General features: G+C 39.8%; 2 long non-coding RNA genes across 3 annotated transcripts; one reads left to right on the top strand and one right to left on the bottom strand.

The window, feature by feature from the left end:
• The first annotated feature begins 1,520 nt into the window (after positions 1-1,520).
• LOC308123315 lies at positions 1,521-23,652 on the top strand. Its single transcript, XR_013936206.1, has 3 exons — positions 1,521-1,585; positions 19,545-19,845; positions 21,957-23,652. It is a non-coding gene; the product is annotated as an uncharacterized lncRNA (long non-coding RNA).
• On the bottom strand, positions 3,740-7,641 carry LOC308123314. 2 transcript variants are annotated; one of them, XR_013936205.1, is made up of 3 exons: positions 7,070-7,230; positions 4,981-5,035; positions 3,740-4,766 (listed from the first exon to the last, which is right to left on the bottom strand). It is a non-coding gene; the product is annotated as an uncharacterized lncRNA (long non-coding RNA). The 2 variants fall into 2 exon arrangements; XR_013936204.1 differs by lacking the exon at positions 7,070-7,230 and adding an exon at positions 7,473-7,641 and having other exon boundaries at positions 3,793-4,766.
• Positions 23,653-24,618: the final 966 nt, after the last annotated feature.

Raw genomic sequence — 24,618 nt, 5'->3', positions numbered from 1 at the left:
AGTTTTGACGATATTTGTGAACATAACTGATGAGTTAATGCACTATTTTGGAATTTGGGACAGTGATATGGACCACATATGGGCTATACATTTGTTTTCTATTGTGTAATGTGTTTGCAAGAACAATAGCTGTTCAAACAAGTGTAGACCATGGAGTAATTTGCATTCTAAGCGTGGCGTAAAAATCCGTTTGCCACCATTATGTTGCTGCTGAGATGCCCAGTGCCATCTTCACACTTGTCTCTGACCAGAGCTGCTAAAGGTGCCAATGTAACGTCACAAATCTGCACACACAAGTACCTCAACTGTGCCAAAGTTTGCATCACGGCCACAGGCTGCCTGATTGCACTGAAAGCTGTCAAAAATGACACAATCAAGGAGTTGACCTCGCTTATTAATCGTTGTTGAGTGCTTTGTTAAACAAACTTCTTGATGAATATCACTCCGTGTTACAGGTCTCTGTGTGTCACCTTGAATGTCTGTTGTGTGAGATTTGCATGATGCGTAATGCTTTCATGTATTCTTATAAGTGGGGGCGCTGAGTTCTATCAGTTGCGAGAACATCCATGGATCTGTATGTTCCAGGCTTTTATCTGCTAGCTATTTAGTCCAGTGGAGCACATAATACTGTTTAGTCCAGAGAGACGTTTACGGGTCAATCATGTGTATTAAAGCGAGTTTACCTCTAAAGCTTTTCCCTCTGTGTCGTTTCTGATTGGAGCGTCAGAATGAAAATAGCAGAATGAAATCAAACAACCAGAAATTCATTTTAACTCAAAAGACAGAAAAAAAAGAGATCCATTTTCATACCATCTGAGAAACGGCACGTGACTGTTTTACTCGCCCCAGAGTCACACAATGTATGCGGCCGTGCGCGCTCCCGTCCCTGGGGTACAGAGTTATTGGCATAATAAAGGCATGTTTATCCGTGGAGAAGATGAGAGCGCGGACGTCAGCGTCATTTGTGATGACAATCTTATCGAGCACTCGGCTTATTGAGGGGACAAAAAATAAACTCTATTGATTAAAACATCGAGATTAGCCTATCGACAGGGATGTCGCCCCACTTCTCCCCTCTCGACCCGTCAGCGTCAACTCAGCCGCGCCCCAAGTTACATGGAGGTGTCATCATCATCATCTGATGACAAGATGATCCGTGAAAACTTACAGAAACGGATGTCAAACGCTTAACGAACGAGTAATAGTGCTTTAACAAGAACAAATGTTTCAACTTTATACACCTTTCCAATAAATATTCCACTTAAAATAACCATGGTACAATCAGCTTTTAAACTAGACTCAAAACTGTCGGTTTTCATGAGTTTTTGTGGTAACTGCCTTCTTTAGCCTAAATCCCCATTTGAAACTGAAGCATGGGCTTCCTGATCCTTTGGTTGTTTTAATTCCTGGTGTGCAGGATGCGAGTCCATCCCACCATAAAAGGGCAAAGAAAGGCCGAAAAAGCCATGATTAATGAGCGCCATGCATTCACCTCCACCTCGGATCCACCTGCAGGAGTGGCTGAATTGGAGCTGCGTTGACAAGCTGAGGCTGTGGCGCAAACTAACACACACCGGGAAGCAGAGTAAGTTATGTAGACAATCTATTTTATTCATCTTTCACTCACTTCTTTTTGTGTCTAGTGCATGCCTATACGGAGGACAAAAACTGTGTTTTGTGTGAAGCCTGATGTTGTTGTTTTGGTCATTACAGAGGCCCTCATTCTGCTGGTCGAGGCTGTTTCTGTGAAAATATGAAAGCGTTAATGCAGACTTGTTGCTCTGAAACTTCCGTATAGAATAGATAAAAAAGAAAATCATATCAAATCCATATCGAGCTCTTCGGGGAGACTCTTAAAATGTTAACGAAACTTGAACTAATATTTCATTGATGCTGAAGATTTTCGCTTCATTTATAGGCGACTGAGAATAATTGCAATTTTGAAAAGATTATTTTGTTTTTATCAGTCGAGGTAATTTTTTTTTAACAATTGAACACATATTTGGAGTATTTTAGAAATATTCTAAGACAAACAGGCCGAATTAATCAATTAAATTAAATTTGGAAGTTTAATTTATTTTCAATTCGTGCCTTCATTCAGTTAAAAATGTACATTTAATTTATTTGAAAGTAGTGTGTTTTTAGCCGATTAAAAAAAATTAATAATGTAGTCTATAAAAACTGATGTGCGCTTGACAGTAAAGTTTGATTGTTTGATTTGGAAATAGACTTCACTGCTACTTCCGTGCACGTAGATCAACAGTGACATCTTTACCGCCTTTCTTTTTCTAGCAGTATAAATTTTCCTTTGTGAAAAACGAAGTGCCAACTATTTTAGAGACTGAAATCTTTTGTGTCTTAAAACTAAAACGTAACGCTTGAGTTTAGTTGACAATGTCAGATAATAAATTAGAAATAAGTCGTTTGATGTTGGGGAGTTTGTGCAATTTTTTTTAGTAAAACCCTGTGTTTCACGAGAGTCCTCCGTGGGGACCTCTGGGTGCCCCTCTTTTGAAAGTAGAAGCTGGTGGAAGCTCCCTTCGCGCCCCTCGCAGGGAGCCGCAGCTGAAACCCCGGGGTCAGTCCTCGGTCACGGTTTCAGTTTGTTTGCCCCTGCTTCCACACCCAATCCAAACAACAGTTTACAGACCACACAGACAAACAAGTCTCTCAACAACAGTCACTCGCAGTACAGTCACAACCACGACTGCCTGTGTCGCATCAACACCGTCAGACTCTGCGCAAAACTCTCAAACTGACCCGCCTGCGCGTGATGAGATAAAAAGAGGATTTCAGAGATGCGCCGCGCGGCTGATGGTTCCCATTAAGGCCTTCAGATAAACACATGGACGATGACAGATGTTTAACTCAAACCATTAAGGCTTCGTGAGGAAGGAATACACGTTTAGAGATTCTGAGCCAAAATGAGAATTCAGCCGTGTAAAATACACATTTCTAGTTTCTAGTTCGACCAGTGCTGATGATATAATCAGAAAAAAAAAAGTAAAAAACATGATAATAATAAAAACGTAGGCCGTTTTTCCAAATGAAAGCACAAAGGGACTTTTTTCCAGATATATCAAGAACTTTCTAATATTAAAAATCCCTCTAAAACCTAGATAAACTTTATTCAAAATTAAATCAGAATATTAGCACATGCTTTATTGCAATGTAATTAAATCAGTTTGCCTGTTAAAAAAATTATATATTTTAAACTTAATTAACATTCTTATTTGAAATAAATTCTAAATACAAAATAAAAAAACGTACTGAAATTATAGGTTAAATCCAATTTGAAACTGTGACATTGAATTAGATATTAAGACTATGTTTTTTTAAAAATTATTATTTATATATATATATATATATATATATATATATATATATATATATATATATATATATATATATATATATATATATATATATATATATATATATATATATATATATATATATATATATATATATATATATATGTGAAGCCTTCAAGTTGATATTTATGGTTTCTGAATAATGACTTAATTTGTCTTTCACTCTATTATTACAATAGCAAAGTCCAAATTATTTTTGGCCTCTATTGTGGAAAGTGTCTGGAGAAGACTCTTTCATAAAGAATGGGTCCTTCAAATAAAGAAAACTGTGAGATTTTATTGGACTTCCAAAAATATTAATATGATTTTTTTTGTCTGTAGTCTTTGGACTCCTGCTCAATAAGGAAGAAACCAGACATCAATCTGGGAGTCCACAGGTATTTAACTTAGAACTTACAAACTCTGACATCCACTGAGGTGCTGTACATATGGGCTTGTATTCCAAACAAATGCAGGAGCTCCAGAATTTTTTTTTAAGGAGATTTGACTCACTGAAGTGGAGAAAGACACATGCAGAAATGGAAATAGATTTCAAAAGAATCCCTCGCTGCTGCGTCAAGCGTCTGAGCTTTACAAACTTCTGTTGCTTAAACAAACTTTATTCAAACATTTGTTATATTTCTGTGTTCACCTGCATGTGAAAGAAGACCAAATAAAAACTGTTAAGACTCAGCAAAACTGCACAAAGTTCTGAAACTGAGCAGACATGCCAGAACTTAATGTGAAAGCCAAATTAGTGGGCAAGAATTTTAAAGTATGAAAAGTTGGATAATTCTAATGTCAAATGCAGATACTAATGACATTTTGATATTAACACAGTGAGTCAACCATTTTGGTTCAGACCCATTGCATTTATAGTAACTGTGAAATCTTGTGTCTCAGGAAGGTATAAGGTGCAGAAATATGACCACAACAAAAATCAATGTGCCCCAGTAATACAAGGAATCTCTTCCAGATTTTTATATGAGCTTCAATTCATTCCACTCACAGAAATGTTGTGCTTTGGCTGTGCTGTGGTGTTGTGCCGTATACACACACACACACACACACACACACACACACACACACACACACACACACACACACACACACACACACACACACACACACACACACACACACACACACACACACACACACACACACACTCAGGTGAAGTCAGAATGAAGTGCAGTGGGTGAGATGGTTTCTTCTTCCAGATAGAAAGTGCTGGAAGCCAGAGAGACGGAGCTGCAGGGAGCCAGACAGAAGTCACTCATCATGGTAGTCGAAGTATTGGCACATCTGTGCTCATTGACCACTCCCCTGTTGTGATTGGCAGCCAAAATGAATTCCTCCATCGACAGATGTGTGTCTCCATGTGCCGATAAAGGGACAGAGCCGATGGAGGGACTGACAGTAAGATGGAAGGAGGGAAGGAGGGGAAGAAGAGCAGAGATGACATCATGTGGTCAGTGACTGTCTGTCCTGCAATGCATGTTAGAGCATGAGCGAGCAGACGGAAGTAGGGATGTGGATCGTTGGGATTACAGGGAGGAATAGCAGAGGTTACATGAGTGACGCAGTTTGAAGTGCCGCACATCCACATCTTGACAACAGAACTCACCTCAAAGAGTTGTCTGCAGTTTTCTTTGGGCTCCTATCAGTCTGTTGAAACACTCCTGGTCAGAGTGAAACAAAGAGATATGAAAAAGAGAAGAGTGCAGCCAGGATAGTTGAGCAGGTCTGAGGCCCACCGGAGGAGCGAGAACTACTAGAGGGCTGGATAGTGGTCTAGAGACAGAGGTCCATCCATCACACATGTCCCGACCTCAGGCTGACCCCAGCATGGCAGCCAATGAGGCGCCCGCACCCCCTAAAGAAAGCCTCCCACTGCACGCACACACTTATCTCCTCACACATGCACATGTGCTTGGAAACACACACACACATATAGAATAGATCGGGTGACACTGAGAGGAGTCTGGGTGCTCTTTGTGTTAGCCATCGTAGCTTCCCAGAATCCTTTGTTTATTACGTGACTAATGTGAGTACCAACACCTGACAGACAGGCTGCTCATCCTGAGTCTCCCTCACAAGCAGCCACACGCACTCTTCAGTTAAAACTGGAATAACCAGAGAGGAGCATCGAGGCTGGACAACTGTGTCTACCACAGCGCGTTTTTACAAATGAAACAGGCACTGATCAAAGGCAATACCTCTGAATATACAAAACAATACTATCTTATCCACAAAAAAGAATTCTCTGCAAGTTAGATTAAACAAGAAGAATAAGTAGGGAAACATAGTTACAAAAACTTCCGCAAAGCATAAAACCAAAATATCACTTCTTTGACAAATAAATAAAATAGATTCATAATTGAATTTAAGTGGCATGCAAGTCCTGGATGTGCAAAATGCTGATATTTCAGCCTTAACAGTGGAAAGCCACATGTGACCAGTACAGAGGGTCAACAGCTTGTCACATTAGACTTTGTGTGACCAGTGAAAAGTAACTTCATATTGATAAATGACACAAGTAAAAAAAAAAACCAATAGTTTGGAAGATAAAGCAGGATTTATAGTTTTAAAGATAACCTCATCTTTACTGGACACATCATCTGGACGTCATCGTGTTCAGGACATTATATTCACTGGATAAGTAATTTGACAACCATTGATTTATTTTATATACTTGTACCTTCTGTTAACGCTCGACTTATTCCTGCTGTTGGTCAACACAACTGTCAAAAGGACCAACGGGAAACCCCACACTCTTAACAAGCACATCATGTCTTTGTATTCGAGATGGATCCATCTATTTTATATGATGTTTTATTGAGTTTAGGTTGCAGGGAGCTGGAACCGATCCCGACCGACGGAGGATGAAGGAACACACATTTACACCTGGAGGCACTTTATAGAAACCAGTTAACCTCAAAGACTTGCTTTTGGGTTGTGGGTGGAAAATGTAGCTTGAGAAAACCTACACTTGCTCAAAGAGAACATGCAAACTCAAGGTCAGAGAGCTGCTGCTCATCTCACAAATGCATGTTCTTCACAAAACTGGCACCATTAATAAATGGACACAAACAGGCTTTTTCATTGGTGTGAAATAGGCCGCCAAACACAAATATCCCTACTTGATGTTTAGTTTAACAGCTGGCCTTCAATTTCAAGTTCACCTGTATTAATTGTTTACATTCCTATTTGTCACAAATGACACTTAATGGCAATCATTTTTGTATACTTAAGTATACTTTGAAAAAAAAGCAGCGCACCCACAAGTCCTAATAATGTGAGTATTTCTTATTGATGATCTCTTACTCATTATCATGTCATGGACGAACTCAGCCAGCTGACATGTTCCACTCAGTCTATGATGCGAGTCGTTATTGGTCTATAATCTGCTATAAGCTTTTCTAATTTTCCTTTTGAGCCAAAGATGTAAGTACAACACACAAAAGGCAAAACATAATCCCAAATCTTAACTGCACAACCAGCTTGTGAATAAGCAAGCGTTGTAACTAAGCCTTTGTTATCAAGGACTTGAGGCGTTGCTCTCATGAACAGACAGGTGAAGCAACATATTTGAAAATGGCCTGGAGGAGATAATTGCTAACATATCACTAAGAAGAAACACTGGACCGCCGTCAGTACTTTCACACAGATATGAACACACACACGGCCGCGAGGAAGAAAACAGATTTCAGCACCTGAGTTGGAACGTCTCCGTGTCAGGTCCGCCGAGTTTAGAGAAGATGTGAGCGCTGGATTCTGCTGAGGGGGACGGGCGGTGATTGTCGGGGCGTTTGAGCATACCTGACACCATTTTACCTGAGAACCACCTGTCAGTCCTTCCTAAAAGAAGAGCGATAGTGCTCACGTGCGCAGTGACAGGGGACTATGGGAGGGATTATGGAGCAATTTGTGTGATATCCGACACAAAACTGAGCGCTCAATCTCTTTGATGACTACTGACACGAGGGTGGAGGTCAGATTACATCGAGAAAATTTGGACGATCATCAGGAGCTTTCAACCTAATTGTTTCACTTGTCTAGCTCTCATTGTGACATAGCTTTCACCAATCCCAAATCCCAAAAATCTCAACTACTCACCTTCCTCGGTGCAACGTTTTGCCGCTACAAATTACACAGACACAGCTTTCAAGCCGGCGTGGATGTTAAACTCGACAGTATTAATACAGCGGCTTGTTATCATAAAGGATAACAGACATGCTTCAGTGACAGATGTAAGGCTTCGTGTAACTCTAAGCCTCCGGTTTGTACACACCCCGAAGCACATCGCACACAGTGGGAGTGAGACTATGCACCTGATAGGCTGTTTGTCCCCTTTGGGCAGAGAGCAGTCGAGATCTGAATCTGCAGCCCGTGTAACCGTAAGCACAGAAAGACAAATTGACACAAAGAAAAATCTGTGAGATACTCTGTGTTTACGGGCGAGTAGACGTAGACAGCAGCTTTTTATCATGTTAAGTTTGAGCCAGTGACATGCATAAGGGACTTTATTTATTTTTAAATCTTTTTTTTTAATTATGATCATATCTTATATAAGTTATCACAGTTGGTTTTGCCTTTTCCCCCCTAATTTGGCTGAAGGGCAATGTTGAGTTGAATTATTGGAACCCCCATTTTAAATAATAACATTTGTAATAAATTCACAAATAATTGCAAATAAATGTGTAATTGACAACAGTAGTATAAAATAAAATTCAAAACTTTGCTTTAGTGACACAAAAACTCAATACAGAAAATTGTGTTCCTGGAACACAATTTATGGCGTCCACTCAACCCATGATTGTACAAGGTACCTGCATCTTTCTTCTAAATGGACATGTTAATGTTTATGATACTTAAGAAATAAATGATGAATTATTTGTGCTAAACATCAAGATCATTCAAGTCATTGCACCTGATACCACAATACACATGAACCTAGTGCAAAGAACAGGATGTTCATTTTTAAAGATTCCCCCGATTCCTCCAATAAGTCAGTTTGGGTACTTTTCTGCAGATTTTATTGCAGGACGGTGGAACTCAACATAAGACGTGGCAATACAATGATAAAACAATTCACATAAATTCAGTGAAAATGTATTGACCCAAACATTAATAATTTTTTAGTTACCCAAAATGCAATACAGATGTGCTCATTTTTACACTTTTTTAGAGAGTAAGATTTTTAAAAAAAAAAATGTAAAGCCAAGAGAGCTGTCTGAGAGCATCACAAACTATATTTATATGTTGGGGTTTTTTGTTTTGTCTTTTTTAAAGGCTTCAATAAAACGACTCAATATTTTTGAAGAATCATCTTTGAAACCATTAAAACATTTCACTGAAAATTGAAAAAAACCTTCCCTGGATGTTGGAGCTTTGAAGGAAACAAAATGTTATGCAAATGTTGATACACTCAATAAAAATCTATCTTGCTATGTTTTGTGTACTGACACGGCCAACATAATTGTACTTTTAAAGAATGCAGTTCAACATGATGAAATTGGGCCCCACAAAATTGTTCCTAGTGTATAACATGGTGGAGGTACCATAATGCCGTGGGGCTGCTTTGCTGCCTGCTCCTGGGGAAATCTATCAATGCCGACAGTTAAGAAGTAAATTCTAATTGGACAAAAGAGAAGTTTTCAGTTTGCCAAAAGTTCTGCAACCAATTATGGGTGTACATATGCAATTGGAACGCCAACTAGTGTCAAATACATGTTGTTGGAGTGTGGGAGGAAATCAGAGCACCTCAAGGAAACACATGTACACACAGGAAGAACATGCAAACCCTGCACATATAGGCTGAGATTCATATTCTCAAATTTTATTGATTATCAGTGGTGGTCAGTCTGCCTTAGTGAATATTGACAAGGTGGTGAAAAAGTTTTTTTAATTGGCATGTTTAGTGTTGTTTTTGTGTTTGGTGAAGTTGTAACATGTTGACTTAACTCAAGTTTTACAGTGAATGAGAATTAGTGGTAAGACACTGCGACATTACAAATACAGCTTCAACAGCTCAAAAACCTGCTTTCACACTACCTAAATATAGTACATACAAATAAGTAAATTTGTGTTTTGTAGATTGTTATAATAGTAATACATTTTATACTAATGAACAGTCTGTTGTGGTTTTTTGCTATTTCCCTAATTGGTACGATGTGCAGCAGAGTTAAACGTGGGTTGGGTTACTCCCATGAAAGGAAAAACAAATCTTCTCTCCCAATTCTAGACAGCTTCTTTTAGTTTTGCGGTGGATTAGATGGTTGAAACCTCCCCCCCCCCAAAAAATTGGGCATTTTAAAAATAAATTCATTGAACAAACATGAGCATATGATAATAGTGTCTAAAAGCAAAATACACTGTCGCATGAGCCTGGTGGTTTCATGGTGGTCACCAGCCTGCCACACTTCTACCAAACAGAGATGTCTTTACTATTTGTGTTTATGTAACACAACACACCACCGATTTCAGGAATGTTTTTATTAGTGTGTCCTCGAACCTCCATTTTCTCTAATGTCACACATTCCATGTTCAATATGTGATTCCTGACTGGTTATGATTTGTATGTATTCGTAGTAGTTCATAACACCAGAGGTGCTGGTGTCAGTCCTTTATTTGTGAAGCTTATACAATCTGTCATTTTGTGGGCATGAGTCTCATGTTTGCTGACAGGCGTCAGACAGCAGTGAAACTGATCTAAGCCCGACACTTTCTCACTTTTACTCTCACCCATTTGACAGTCTGTTAAAGGAAATGGAGCAAACTACAAGTACTGACAGTTAATTGTAGCTTTTGTGACTTCCTGGTATACTGAGTGTTGACGGTGGAATGAAGGTTTCCTGAAAAGATTTTCTGCTGTCATTCAATTGTCTGTACTTTAACATGTAATTTCTATTGCTTTATAGAAATCAAAAACCCAATATTCATTGAATGTGCGTCATATTAAAACTGAAATCAGGCTCTTTCACTACAGTTAATCGAGGAAATAATGTTTTGTCTCCTTTCTTTAATGATTAGTGTATTTTGAGTTAATTGATCACATAGTTGAATAAAATGTATTAACTGAGTCCAACCTTAACATACACAAGTCAGTGTCGGGAGCAACACAGATTCAAATTACTATAACTGAGAAGTATTCTTGGGTACATTAATGAAGATTATCAGTATATAATTTTACTCATACTTTAGAGGTGTACTTTACACAATGTATTCCACTTTTCTTCCTTTAAAACCTGAGTATTTAAACAATTTGAATTAATATTCAAAGTCCTTGATTTGCATTTTTTACACACAAACGCACACACACACACGCACATCTTATTGTTCATTGAAGAAATGTGTCTTTGAAAGTATTTCATGCAGACAAACCGAGTCCAGTGATTTTTCATTGTCAATCTAATTGAATGACATTACAAATAAACTGATATTTGCAGTAACTTCTTAAAAAGTACTTCAATCTTTAAATTTTTTTATTGAGGTATTTTGCTTGTAATCAAGTGCAATTCAAACAATGTAACTGTAGTTGTACCTGAGTACGTGCTGCGTGAATGCAAAATGTAACGAAAGAGATTAAAAACTGTGTTTCCTTGCAAAGCTGAACATTCTGTCTGTAACGCTGTGAAAACGGATGAATAGTCAGGCTGACTCTGGCTTCAAGTGTGCACCTTTTGTGTGAGGGGTGTGTGTTGAAACGAGCTGACCTCTCTCACACCACAGCCTCACCTGCAGACAGCCGGACAGTCACCCTCATCAACTCCCCCCCCTCGGTCCTTCCTCCTCCTCGCTCGTTATCATTTGAGCTCCTCAGAGACTCTTCTAATGACAGCACTTGTCTATAACCTCGTCGTCACGGATGGCGTACGTGTGCGTGTGTGTGCAGCCCAGAGTGTGTGTTTACATTTGTGCACCCAAACTAGTGCATGTTTGCCCTGTAATGACAGCGGCTGTCTATAATGCCTCGTCCTGGCAGGGATCATTCGGTCCTCCCTCTCTCCCACGTCCGCTGTCCCGTGTCACCGATGTCCGGGTGGACGATGATGTGATCTTTAGTCCCCTCTGCGATCTATAGACTGGCATTTGGCTCAGAGAGCGTCCCCCAGCCCTGACATGCATGCTAAAGCGCGCCTCTGTTTTGCCGATATCCCCCCTGCCCACCTAACCCCCTTTAACAGGAAGTTAACGCCGGCCAGCGCAATAATCCGACAGGCAGCATTAGATACTGGAGTGGCAGGTAGCCACTGAAGTTCGTGCCCCTGAATGGGAGAATATAGATGGCTTATGTGTATGCATGAATGTGTGCTGCATTGTCTTATTGTGGAGATAGGGCTTCTTAATTTAGGCACATAATGACTTATTTCTTAAAATCTTTCACTATTTCTCCACTCACAAGAAGACACCACATATAATTGCCAAGCTCAAACCCTCTTGGACCCCTCCTCCAGTAACAAGTATTCACATAATGCAACCTTGCAGATAGTTAGCGAGCTGATGAGGCAGCTACTTTGAAGATCTAATCAAGATTTGCATGCATAGCATATCTGCAAATGTGGGCTGGCTGGATAAACTGGGTTGTGCTAAGTCTGGGAATGAGTGCCACCTCACTTGGAAAAGAACACCCCATTACCCCCCCCAGATTTCACTTGCTGAGTTATGCTCAATTCTTTGAAGCCAATAGAATTATGACCAGAGTATTTGAACCCACAACATTCCTGAGACAATCACAATCATGGAATATTCAGAGTTACTAATAAACATATCACATATATGTCTTTGGACTGTTGATAGGAAACTCACATGGTCACAGTCACAACATGCAAACTGCACACAGAAAGGCCATGAAAGACTGTGAGAGCTAACCACTATGCCACAATATGTCCCATTGAAACCAGTGAAAACCTTCATCATGTCGGTCCTGAATGGTTCTAAACAGTTTATCCAAATTTGCTGTTTGAGCAAACAGTTACCAGGATAATTAAACAACACTGATAGTATGTTGTTATACAACAGTCATTAACAGTGTTTCTAGTTGTAAGTCTGTTTATTTAATTGAATTTGTGATGTAAGGAACACTGTTCATTTTAATCCATTAATGCAAATTCACCATTGTTCAAATGCTCAAAGAAGGAGGGTTTGTCGGGGAGAAGTTAAATTTAAGATTGAATAAAGATGCATGAGGGTATTTTCACGTGTTTATTTAACAATCTTCACTGACATTATTTAAGTAAGCAGAGGCAATCTACACAGGAAAAAAGAGGAATTTAGAAGTGAGTAAGTGCCTTAATGTAGGCCCATCCTGTTGAAAGTTGTTATTGTTTTAGCAGATAGCGCTCCTGCAAAAGGTCGGACAGAGTCAAGATATAACAGTGGAAACATTTCAACAGCTCATCGTCAGGAAACTGCAAGTTCAAACTCCATGATAAAAAAACTGAAAGTCTCAATCAAAAACATGAGGCATTGCTAAAGCTCAGACATCACATGGATGAAGTCTTCAGGTGGACTCCAGTAATTTTCTCTTGAGAAATTCTTCTATTAATTTCATGGAAATGAATGATGCATATGTCATAACAGGCACGTTGACCACATTGAGCAAATAACATGGGAGGGAATAAATGAATGAAGAACTCATAGTGTGATTTACTCCATCTAAAAGTGTTTGTATTGACTATGATTGCATCTGTTTTTAACACTTTGGAAAAGTCAGTCCAAACCCACACAGCCTTTAGCTTAGATGCTACTGTTGTGGTGAGAGGCATTTCCTCAGCTGGCTCGTCACGACTTTCATCTGCAGACTTTATTAGAAGATATTTTCTGTGTCGTACACCTTATCAGGTCTTCTTTTCCCCACAGCTTTGACTTTGTGGCCATCCCACAAATGGCCATTCCCAGATTGCAATTTTCTTGTGTCCTTCAAATTCAGACTTACTTTCTGTAATGCTCCCAACCCTAACCCTCCATCCAGTCACTTTGTGGTGAACTCAGAGGGCCAAAAACCCTCACTTGGATTCTCCTGTTTGTGTGATGATTAGTGTTATTCTGAGTTGATCAGTGCAACTCTAGTTTGTGTGAGCAGGCAATGTGGTGCACTTTATGCAGGATTTTAATAAATCAAACCAATAAAATGAGTAATTCACCACTAATGTTTGTCTAAGTTAAGTAAAATCAAGCATTGCATTACTAAAGTTGTACATATCGTTAGCGAAAATTTCAAACAAGATAAAAAACAAAAAACAAGTTAATATTTATGATCTATTAATATGTCATTTTACTTTAACAGTTTTTTCCCCCCCACCTGCTTCGTTCCTGTGGTGCCTCAGTTACTAAGATCATTAGACCAACCCCGCTGGACTCTACAACATTCAATTTGTTATCATGGTACCTGGTACGATCACCTCTAGCTTTGAACATTTTAAATGATCACATATTGTCGTGTTATATGTCAGTATGCTTTTTTTGTATGTGGCACACAAAGTATTTATTACAAGCGCTGCAGAAACTCCTCAGTTGATTGCATTAATTAGGGAGCACCCTCAGGAGCTGAGCCGATTCTGCCAACTGCAACTGTTTGCCGATTTATGCCCCTCCAGCTCCTGCTTCCTCTGTTGTGAAAAATAACAGACTTCAGCTCAAGACATATTATTGTCAGCCAGAATCCTAGCAGAGGCAGGAAAGCATGATGGAGTCATAGTGGGACCTCACATCAGGAGTTCTCTATACGTTTAAGCGCGAAGCGACTAATCTTTTACAAAAGTAATGACTTTCATGATATCTCTCCATGACATTCAGACAACACACGTCTGATGCTCTGCTGATGAGATCTTTCACATTATGTATATAGTTTCTATTCCATCTTTACAATATATAGTGTGGCACACTGGTAGAAATGTGTTTTGCATTTCCAGCAGCGTCAACACTTTGCGTGGGAAGACAAACTGAGAAACTAACATGAGCAATTAAAAAACATGAACCCGCCACTGCAGAAAATCCCAGCTTAGCACGGCACAGCAGTGAACATGTGACCAGAGTTAAAAAAAACGCGTCAATAATATCCATTTCTGTCTTCTTTGCTTTTGTAACATGGTTCAGAATCAAGTAAAGGAGTAGTATAAAACCAAGACAATAATTACACTATAGGCAACAATGTTAAAATGGCATAAAAAGAGATGTGCTTATAGTTGATCACTTTTATTTTATTTTGATCTTCTTGTGAGGTGTCCCCTCATCTCACACTGCTGCTCAGCACACACTTATGTGATTTCAAAACAATTATAACAAGTCTGTCTGGTAAGGGAACTCAAAAATAAAAATGTTGTACTCCTAAAAGAAAATTGATAGGTGGGAAATCTAACTATGTAGGTGGATAACAAGAAAAAAGAAAGTTTGAAAAATAGTGAGGAATCTAACTAGCGTGAAAGACCGACAGTCAGTTAGCAGGAAAGGTAGCATTTCGTATCTTAATAACAAATAGGGAAACACGTCCTTGGCTTTCTTCTGTATTCTGCATTTCACGACAAAAGTATGTATCTAAACCCTCACCAGCTTCTTGCATCATCATCATGTGTGTCTTGTTTAAGCTTCAGTGTTGTCTATCTTTAATGAAGGCTTATATGCTCTGTGGTGTCCCGCTCAGCCTCTCAGTGTGTGTGTTCTGGCTGGTGTCTGCGGTCCCGAGGGACCGCTTGTGTCCACTCCTGCATTGATGCCATCGCGCTCTCATCTGCATACCTGACAGCTCAGACCTTTCTTTCATTTTCTGTCTGTGCACTTACAACCTCTGCTCATTTTTATTTATCGTTCCCTCTTCTGTTCCTATCTTCTTCCTGTTCCCTTGTTATCCCCTTTTTAGGATCTTTCAAATTCCTCTGTTTCTCGTCACCTTTCTATGTTTCTGTCCAGGTCAATACTGTGTGTGTTGGGGATTCAATGGTTGCATCTTCTAGATAAACACCCTGTTAGAAGGATTATCCCTGTTGTCCTAACAATGTAAACCTGGGATTAGACCTTGCCCTCCAGGGATATAGCGTGTGAGTGTGCGTGTGTGTGTGTGTGTGTGTGTGTGTGTGTGTGTGTGTGTGTGTGTGTGTGTGTGTGTGTGTGTGTGTGTGTGTGTGTGTGTGTGTGTGTGTGTCTTCAGCATCTGAAAAAGTTTCCTTTCAGAACATTTAAGGCCCTGGTTGCTCACTGTGGAATCTAATTTATTAAATTTATATAAGTCGAAATAACTTTATTTAATTCCCAACAGGTAATGGAACTACTTTACATAGCTCTATGAAAGCCAATCAGACATTAGAACAAATAAAATTGTTTATACTAACAATTTCAAAAAAAAAATTCTTAGAGCTCCTCATAGCCGAGTGGATAAAAAAAAAATGAACTGATCAATGAAACGGCATTGCGGCATGGTTACTTCTTAGCAGTTACATCCTGCTGTTTTGCTTCCTGTTTGTTTGTCTTTAACAGACGCTCTTTGCAGACATCGGATCATGGTGTGATTAACCAGGTGAAATACACCGAATATATCCTCCACATACTCTTGTCTATGTATTGCATCCTCTATGATTTTTACTGCCAGATTGATTCATTGAGATAAGTCTCCAAACGCCGTTAACCTTTGATCCAATTTCCAGAAGTCAATAAAATCATCAGTGTCACAGGTAACGGTAGGATGATTTTAAGCACATTGAAACTGGGTATTAATTGAAATTATTCTAAGTTACTTTGTATATTTCAAGGTAATAGAAAAAAATTTATAAAACAGATGAATGTTGATTAAATTCAGACATACAATGAGTCCCTTTCAGAGGGTTAGTTGCCATAATTGTCATTAATACTTTCAGTAGATGTGTTCAGTAACTATTTGACCCGTTGGAAGAGAGGATGATATGTATATGTATATGTATATGTATATGTATATGTATATGTATATGTATATGTATATGTATATGTATATGTATATGGATATGGATATGGATATGGATATGGATATGGATATAGATAATCAGTTATCAAAATATAATTGAACTCCCCAGTCGGCCCAAACTCATCAATGGGTTGAAGTAAATATTATCACGGGATAGAACCAAATTGGCGTCATTGCAAATAAACCCTTTTGATTGAAATAGCGCTGACATCTTAGTAAAGCTGAGCTGGTATGTTGACTGAACTGAAAGGGTAGAAGGTAAAGATCTAAAAAAATAATAAAATGAATGCAGGGATACAGAGGGGTGCTTGAGGAGTCAGGGAGAGGGCTGTGACGGTGATGAGGAGGTGAGAGGTCAAAGATCAGCCCCCCCAGTGATATCTCCAGTGCCAGAGAGACAGTCACAGCCCGGTCAGCGGAGGTTCAGGTGTCAGAGAGACGACTGACTGACAACACCAAGAGGGACCTTCCCTACACTGCAGCACGATTGGACCTTTCATCCTTCTCTCCCTCCCTCTGCCCGCTGCTGCTCCGTGACCCATCTCTCCCCTCCTTCAGCCACAAGCCTCTTTGCTCTCTCGACTCACTCTCTAACCACAGAACCCCAGTCCTGTCATCCCTGCCGTCCGCATCCCCCACCCGCCTCCCCCCGCACACCTTCTTTTCACCCTTAAAGCTAAACATTACCACAGGGTTTCACTCAGCAGGCCAGGCCGACTGGGGCAGCTCTCTGTGGGGCTGCGTTTGTCTTTAATTCACCGCCAAACGCTCTCGCAGACATACAAACTGCACATGTATGCACACTGCAGACACATGGCGAACCAATGCTGCATAATTGTGTAAAGGAAAAACAACTGAGTTTGAAGGAAGTTTCCACTTTTGACATAATGGTGCTGATTTACCAAGATCCTGTATAAACTCTTTACATGGTCACGGTAATGGAGTTGATCAACTAAAAATAAAACCGTCAATGACACCGTATGCAAATGTCAGTAATTGAATGAGGGTTTGACATGCATTGGACATAGCACAAAAAAAAGAAGCGATGCCTTTGATTTGGGCGTGTTGGTGGTGGAAGTTATCAAAGATGTTGGTGCGTTACAGCAAAAAAAACAAAACAGGGGATTTGTCTAAAAAAGGAAATGTCAATGTGATGATCTGTCACAAATTCAAAAAATGTGTGGAAAACAAAAAGCAATATAAGAGATAAAGAAAAGGTTTAAAGACCTAAGAAGTGGTACAACAGAGAAAATACCTTATAATAAAGTCTGCAGATAAAAGTTGTGGGGGGGGTATTGCCAGGTATTCCATATTCATGAAGGTGAATGCATTAGATGGATTTTTAGCGCAATTCTCAGTGCGTCCCATTGGTTGATCACTTTTCACATGAGTGCGAGCAAAAACAAGTTTGAAGGCCTTTTACGCCTTTAGCAGGCCCAAAGATTCTTATGTTTCCAAAGCTATTGGTTACGAACAAAATTGTATTTACAGTATTTATTGTATATATCTTGCATTATGCTTTATTTGGAGCTTACATGGTGATTTTCAGTTGTAGACTCGGCCCGTCATACTGTCGTGCTCAGAACCCTTGTTTAAACCTGAGAAAAGCTCAAGTTCAGCTATTGATTATTTTAACCTCCAGCAGACTTATTATGGTCATTCTGTGCTGTAGGACAGTAAAACTTTATTTATCGCTGCCTTTACACAGACAGGGCACTCATTTTCTTCTTCTGATACATCCATTAAATCAGCTTAATGGCATTTTAGACCTGATGCCTACATTAGGTCGGGGATTGAACAGCCCATTTAATTGTCTTAATTGCAGCACACTGTATTATCAAGAATTAAGGCCACATACCAGTGGAACACTGTTTACATGTCAAAATACTGATAGAATATGACATACAACACTATAGTAATTGATACTCCAACATTATTGATTGCTGCAACCAGCCGCATCTGATAGATTATCAACAAATGACTGAGGGTCTTTGAGATGATGTCATCTTATTAAACACAAGCAGTGGAGGAACTACATTTCTTTACCACACTGATTTCAGCAATTGTTTTTTCGTGATGAAATAAAATATGACATAACAAACCCATAATTTAGTGAAATAATAAACCCTTACTGTTTGAGGGGATATTTTAGGGTTTTGTTTTTTACTGAGCGTAAAATCGTTTTAACTGCTCCTTTGGTTTGTCTGGCCTATGTTTTAGACACTAATGTCATTTTGTTTGCAATAAGACATCTTGACTACTGTTATTTTTTTTCCCATTTCCAGATGGTTATCCCAGAGGCCACCACTGATTTGTTTTTCCTTTTCCAACTCTACGCTCCAAAAACTGGTGCAGCAATTCAGAATATTTGAACTCAAACAGCAGATGGGAGTGTGACCACTCAGCAACACCGATGGGACTTTTTCCCGCCTCGTCTTACACGTTCACTCACACTCACAGTTTTATCTCCAGAGATCACTTGTATCAGTTAAACCTAGAATAAAACTGACTTAAATTCATGAATTCTCCGTAAAAATTGAGTAATATTCACTCGAGCCCATGAGCGAAAGATCAGAGGGGTTCACAAAGTTGTGTTGCTCACCTTCATATGATATAACTGATAAAAAACTGGAAACACATAAACCCTGAACAATAAAAGCTGAGGAAAAATCATCTGTTACTACTGATCATTGTCATTTGCACAAAAATGTTCTCTCCTGTCAAACGGGTTGCTATGAATATTACCAACTTGTACTCGACATGTTCATAACTTCCAATCCCACAATGTTTATCAATCCATCTGCAAGAATAATGCTCGGTCTTTTCATATTGTTTTATAGGCCGACTAGAGTTTTTTTTTATTTATTTCAAGATAACCACACAATCAGAGTTTTGATGATATTGCTGCGAGATAACATGGCCTCATGAGTGTGGCCATTTGATCCACAAACCACAATATTAGCAGGTCGTTTTTATAAACGCCTATTTTGCCTGATCTTCATGCATGAAAACATGCACTCATGCAATAAGTGCAGGTTGTGTGATTGTGGTTCCGAGTATCTTTATGAGTCTGCAAATTAGAGAAGACTATTGGATGATGACTTGTAATGTGTCTGTAGCTCCAAAAATGCCGCATGCTGACATGAGACATATTGCAAGGGAAATTATGTGCTTGTCATTCAAAAATGTGTTGCTATTTAAAAAAAGAAATTACCAACATATTGTTTAAATCTTTTTTTTCCTTCTCCTTCTTACAGCATCAAGAACGTATATTCATAACCATTTCATGTCTGGCCCTGAAGCTTTGAGCGAGTTTCTCATCACTCTCTTACTGTCTCATCATGTGTTGACTGGCACGCCTGAGGACATGAGTCAGCTTGACATAGGCACTGGCAGGTATGCACACAGACATACACTCTGGCAGGTGCAGACTGCAGGATGGGCTGCTGGCCGTCTCTTCTTTGTTGCTTTTCATTAACTTGTCTAATGCAATCAAAGACTGTCAGCGAGAATGAAAGACGAAGAAAGAAAGGGGAGATCACCTTCTTCTTTTCACAGGTATGACAGTTCATGCAGCTGCATCTAAAATTAAACTTGCCTTTTTTGATAACATTGTACACAACATCGCACACACACGCACACACACACACACACACACACAAACACACACACACACACACACACACACACACACACACACACACACACACACACACACACATATATAGGTGGGAAATTACAGCTTTAAAATCACAAGTGCCCTAGGCTGTAGACATTCTACACTGTCAGTTCATCATATCTTCAGAAGCCCACACCTGCATGTTCCTAGAAAAAAAAAGCAAGTACTTTTATCAAAAGCCACTATTTTCAACAATACGATCAGGTCTTTTAGTGAAATGTCACATCCTAATGAAACAGCGACAGAATACATTTACCTTCCTGCATAAACCCCGAGCTTATTTCTTTGCTTTCGGGAGGAGCGTCACTCTGCTAAAGGTTAAAGGGAAGATATTCTAATCAGGGAGTCTTTACACAACAGCAGCTCAATAAGGTCAACTGGCGTCACAACATTCAGCTTGGAGAGAGGAATGTGTGTAAATACAAGTGTGTGTGTGTGTGTGTGTGTGTGTGTGTGTGTGTGTGTGTGTGTGTGTGTGTGTGTGTGTGTGTGTGTGTGTGTGTGTGTGTGTGTGTGTGTGTGTGTGTGTGTGTGTGGTTACTTTGAAGTCACTCTGCCAGTCTTTCTGTTGTTTGTCTAATCACTACGAATGCCAAGTCTTTTCAGCCATTGGCTGATTTGTTTTCCTGACTCTCTCTTATTTTTACCACAAATATACCAACATCATGTCACTCTAACACACACATACACTGACTCACATGTAAAGCGCTGATGTGTGATGGGGTGATCTGCCGGCCAATCGGGTGTATTGATTATTGGACTAAGGGAGGCTGGTGGAGCGGCAGCAGTAATTAGGGCTTTTTGGTGTGGATTAGCTGAGAGAAAAGGTCACCCACTCAACATCAGTGGCAGGACCACAGGCAGCAGGGACAGGGGGAACCGGGGGGGGGGGGGGGGGGGGGGGGGGGAGTCCCCAAATGTGAGGACCACGACTGGCAAGGCCATGATTGAATAAATTTCCCTGCAGAAATTGGCTTCTAAAGATGATTCAAAGACCCCTTGATAATTCTTTTAGTATAATCTCTATTAGCTCCACTCAAGGGCTGCTTAGTTGTGGATTGGTTTGCACTTTCATCACATCACATGTTCTCCAGGTGTGTGTGTGTGTGTGTGTGTGTGTGTCTTCTTCTTCAGGTGATTTCTCTTCCTCCATAATCAAAAGACATTCTTGTTATGTTAGTTTGTAATCCTAATATGTGCATGGTGATTGTCTTTTTGTGTTGGCTATGTGATCTGGTCAGTCAAAAAATCACAAAAACATGCATGATGCAGCTATCTCGGATGGATGAATGAATGAATGAATGAATGAATGAATGAATGAACAAATGAATGAACAAATGAGCGAATAAAATTTACAAGATCTGTGAACAATGTCAGAAAAAAAACTCAGCAAATGGAAATAAGCAAACCCCCGAGACCGATGAGGGAGCACATAAATGAATAAATAAATAAATCCGTAATGATTTCTCACCGAACAGCAAATCTATGTGTTCTCGACAGCAAACGTCACAGTTCAGGCTTAGTCAAGACATCCGATCACAGAGTCACAGAGTTGTAGGAAAATTAGAACATTTCTTTATTCTTTCTCTTCCGATTTATAAACCAACATTTGTTTAAAACCAGCCTGCACATCTTAACATCAGTTATTAAAAGAATTGTGACTGTATGACCTTTGACAAGAAGAATTTTAGAGACCTAGTATAATTTAAAGTGTTAATGTTTGACACATTTGGGTAATTAACTTGGTAAGTCAGTTGCCAAAGCACCAAAAACCCAATTGAAGTTTTGTTTTTAAAATGAACTACCTATGAACATGCAAACATACATGTGGTAAATAATATGCAATACTTTAAGTATAATTGCAACAACTCTTACTCATGTGCATGACTTAAAACATCTGTGAAAGTAATCCTTCGTTTTTCTCACGCATTGAGGTGTATTTTTGTGCTGTTCAATTTGTCATAACACTTTTTCCCCTTGTGTTTTCCAGAGCAGCATGTGGACTTCTCAGTGGTATGACAGGTCTAAGTGTATCTTAGGAGGTCATGACCCTCCCGGACTGTGACCTGGACAAACAGGACTGAGGAGCTGCAACAGGACATGGAATGTGTCTTTTGTTTTTGTTTTGTTTCACTTTTTTGTTGAAACTGGGGAAAATTCCTCACTCTGTACTTGCAGAGAGAGAGAGAGAGAGCGATCTCAACAAGAAATTAGATTGACCTTTTAAAGCTCAGGCCAAGTTTACTTTATTTTTTTTTTAATGCTGTCAATTATATTGACTTGTCTGTATGCCTCACATTAAGTATGCTGACTATGTCTGGTTCAATGTGGAACCAATTGTTTCTTAATAAAAAAAACTAATGCGAAAGATTAAGAAGGTGTCTGCTTGACGCTTTTACTGTGTGTCAGCTCCCTTTCTGCTCCACAGCAGCTCCCTGGGAGCCAGCAGCAGCTGTAGTGGATTTGTGAGAGCAGGTTTTCTGTAAAGCTGCAGCGCCTCTAGTGGTGGAAGCACAGAGTAAGTGTCACATTTCTGCATAAACCAACCAGACAGGAGACACCGCTGATTGAGGGAACTTGTGCAAAGTGTTGCTTTGTGTTGCATTGTTTTTGTGTGTTGTGCTTTTGCAAAAGCAGTAACACCTGTATTTGTGTGTATGTGTGTATGTTTGATGGTGGCAGTAGCAGAGGCTCCACAAGCATACGTGACTTTTTCTCTGTTGCATCGCACAACAACGCACATGCTCTTGTATGTGTGTATGTGCATCACTGCAGAACCTTCTGGAAGGCACTGTGTGTTCATTTGTATATCCGGGCTCAAACTGTGTGCATCTGACCCTTTCTATGTATGAAACAGTGTGCATGATTTGTAAATGTCAGTGGAAATGGCATGCCAACAGAGGTTCTGAAGAAATGTTGTGTGACAATAAAGGACATACATAACTGAGAGACGAGTCGGAAACAAACACGTGAGGGCCAAACAGTCCTTGGATGCTTCCAGGCTCCAAACAGGGGCTGGCCTTGCCTGTCTGAATAATTTGAAGACAGTGAATGTGTCAGACAGATGTCCATGTCTGACATCAACATTTGAAACCTATCTACAGCTGAAGTGTTTTGCTAGATTTTTGAGGATGAGAAAATATTGTGACATGTGCACAGCAACTGAGAAAGGAATTCTAATGAATAAGATGCATGATGTGATAAAACAGGCTATATTAGAACTCAATTTGTAATATTTTACAAAATGTTGACAATTATCAGGTGTTCCAATTTGAGATTACGCATATTAATTGAGCCTCTGCAGAGATATCTTAAAACTGGCTTGAAAACGTGTCGATACGTGGAGGACGACCTGGTACGTAAAGGTAACTGCACCTAAAAGACCCGTCGAGGCAGAATAGTCAGGGCGCCTTAGTCTTTCCAGACTTTCCACGGCTCCTACATTATAGAGTTCACCAGAGGGTCAAAAGTGTCACCACATACATCACAGCTGTAGCAGAACGGCACACACAGTTGCCATGGTGATCAGCCATTTTTTCCCCTGCTGTGCTAAGCCAAACAGTGGTGGGTGGGTGCCGAGATACGAGAAAAGGACAGAAAAGGATTGTGTGCCCAGTCTTATGTAGGTTTCAAAATGTGTATATAAAGTACATGTGTTTATTTGGCCAGGTGTATCTTAGTTGTTGTAAAAAAAAAAAAAAAAAAAGGCGGCTTGTGTGCCTTCCCTGTTTGATCTCACTATCTGTGGTCTCAGCTGTACTCATCAAGGAACGCCGTGCAACAATAGCTCGGGTACCCGTGGAGGGAGCTGCGCAGCGTGATAAAACTGGCAAAATGACAGTGTCAGAAGCTCCATTGAACATAATCAGGCTGTGGTAGATGGGCTCGGCTGTTGGGTTTGGGACCATAAGTCTAGCGATTAAACATGCATGGGGAGAATCCTTCATCACGGCGGCGAAACAAAGCCGCCCTGCCCTTCCCACGTGTCCCAACAACGCCACGGAAAAAAGCCTGTTTCCCTGGCAACCAAACTGGCTCTCTTTGTCACAGGAATGGGGAATGAGGAGGTGAACAGGAGGGGGAGGAAGGGGAGTCGAGTAGAGGCATGACACTATACGTTGACCTCCACCTGACCTCTAGGTGAACATGCCGTATTGGTTTCCTGGTTTCCTGAAGGGAACATTTTGATCGATTGATTTTGATTAAACAAGGATGAGTTCCATCAGATGAGTTGGAGAAAAAAAATTGTACAGCTAAATGCATCTTTTACTGAGTTTGACAGCCATTCAGTTTTCATGCATAGATATCACCAGCGTGCCCTTTGAAAGGAAACCCGAGGAGGGGGAAGGGGTTCAAAAAGCATATCTTTTTTTCTCAACATTTTTAGGAGGATACCATGATGAACAAGAAATAAATCAACAATAAAAGTCATATGTACATTTACTATTGAAAACATATTTTTAAAAGTTTGAATTAAGATAATCAAAGTGATAACAATGAGTTATTATGCAAAACTATCAGTGTAACAGGTGCAACAGTTACAGGGTGTATGTAGATATTCTTCATACATTACCATGTACATTTCTCTAATCAGCACATGCCATTTACCATGTTTTACTGCCCAACAACCTCAACAACAATAAAACAACAAA

The sequence above is a fragment of the Lipophrys pholis genome (assembly GCF_963383615.2).
Source record: "Lipophrys pholis genome assembly, chromosome: 17".
In the NCBI taxonomy this organism is placed as follows: Eukaryota; Metazoa; Chordata; class Actinopteri; order Blenniiformes; family Blenniidae; genus Lipophrys; species Lipophrys pholis.
This window is presented reverse-complemented; position numbering and strand designations above follow the sequence as displayed.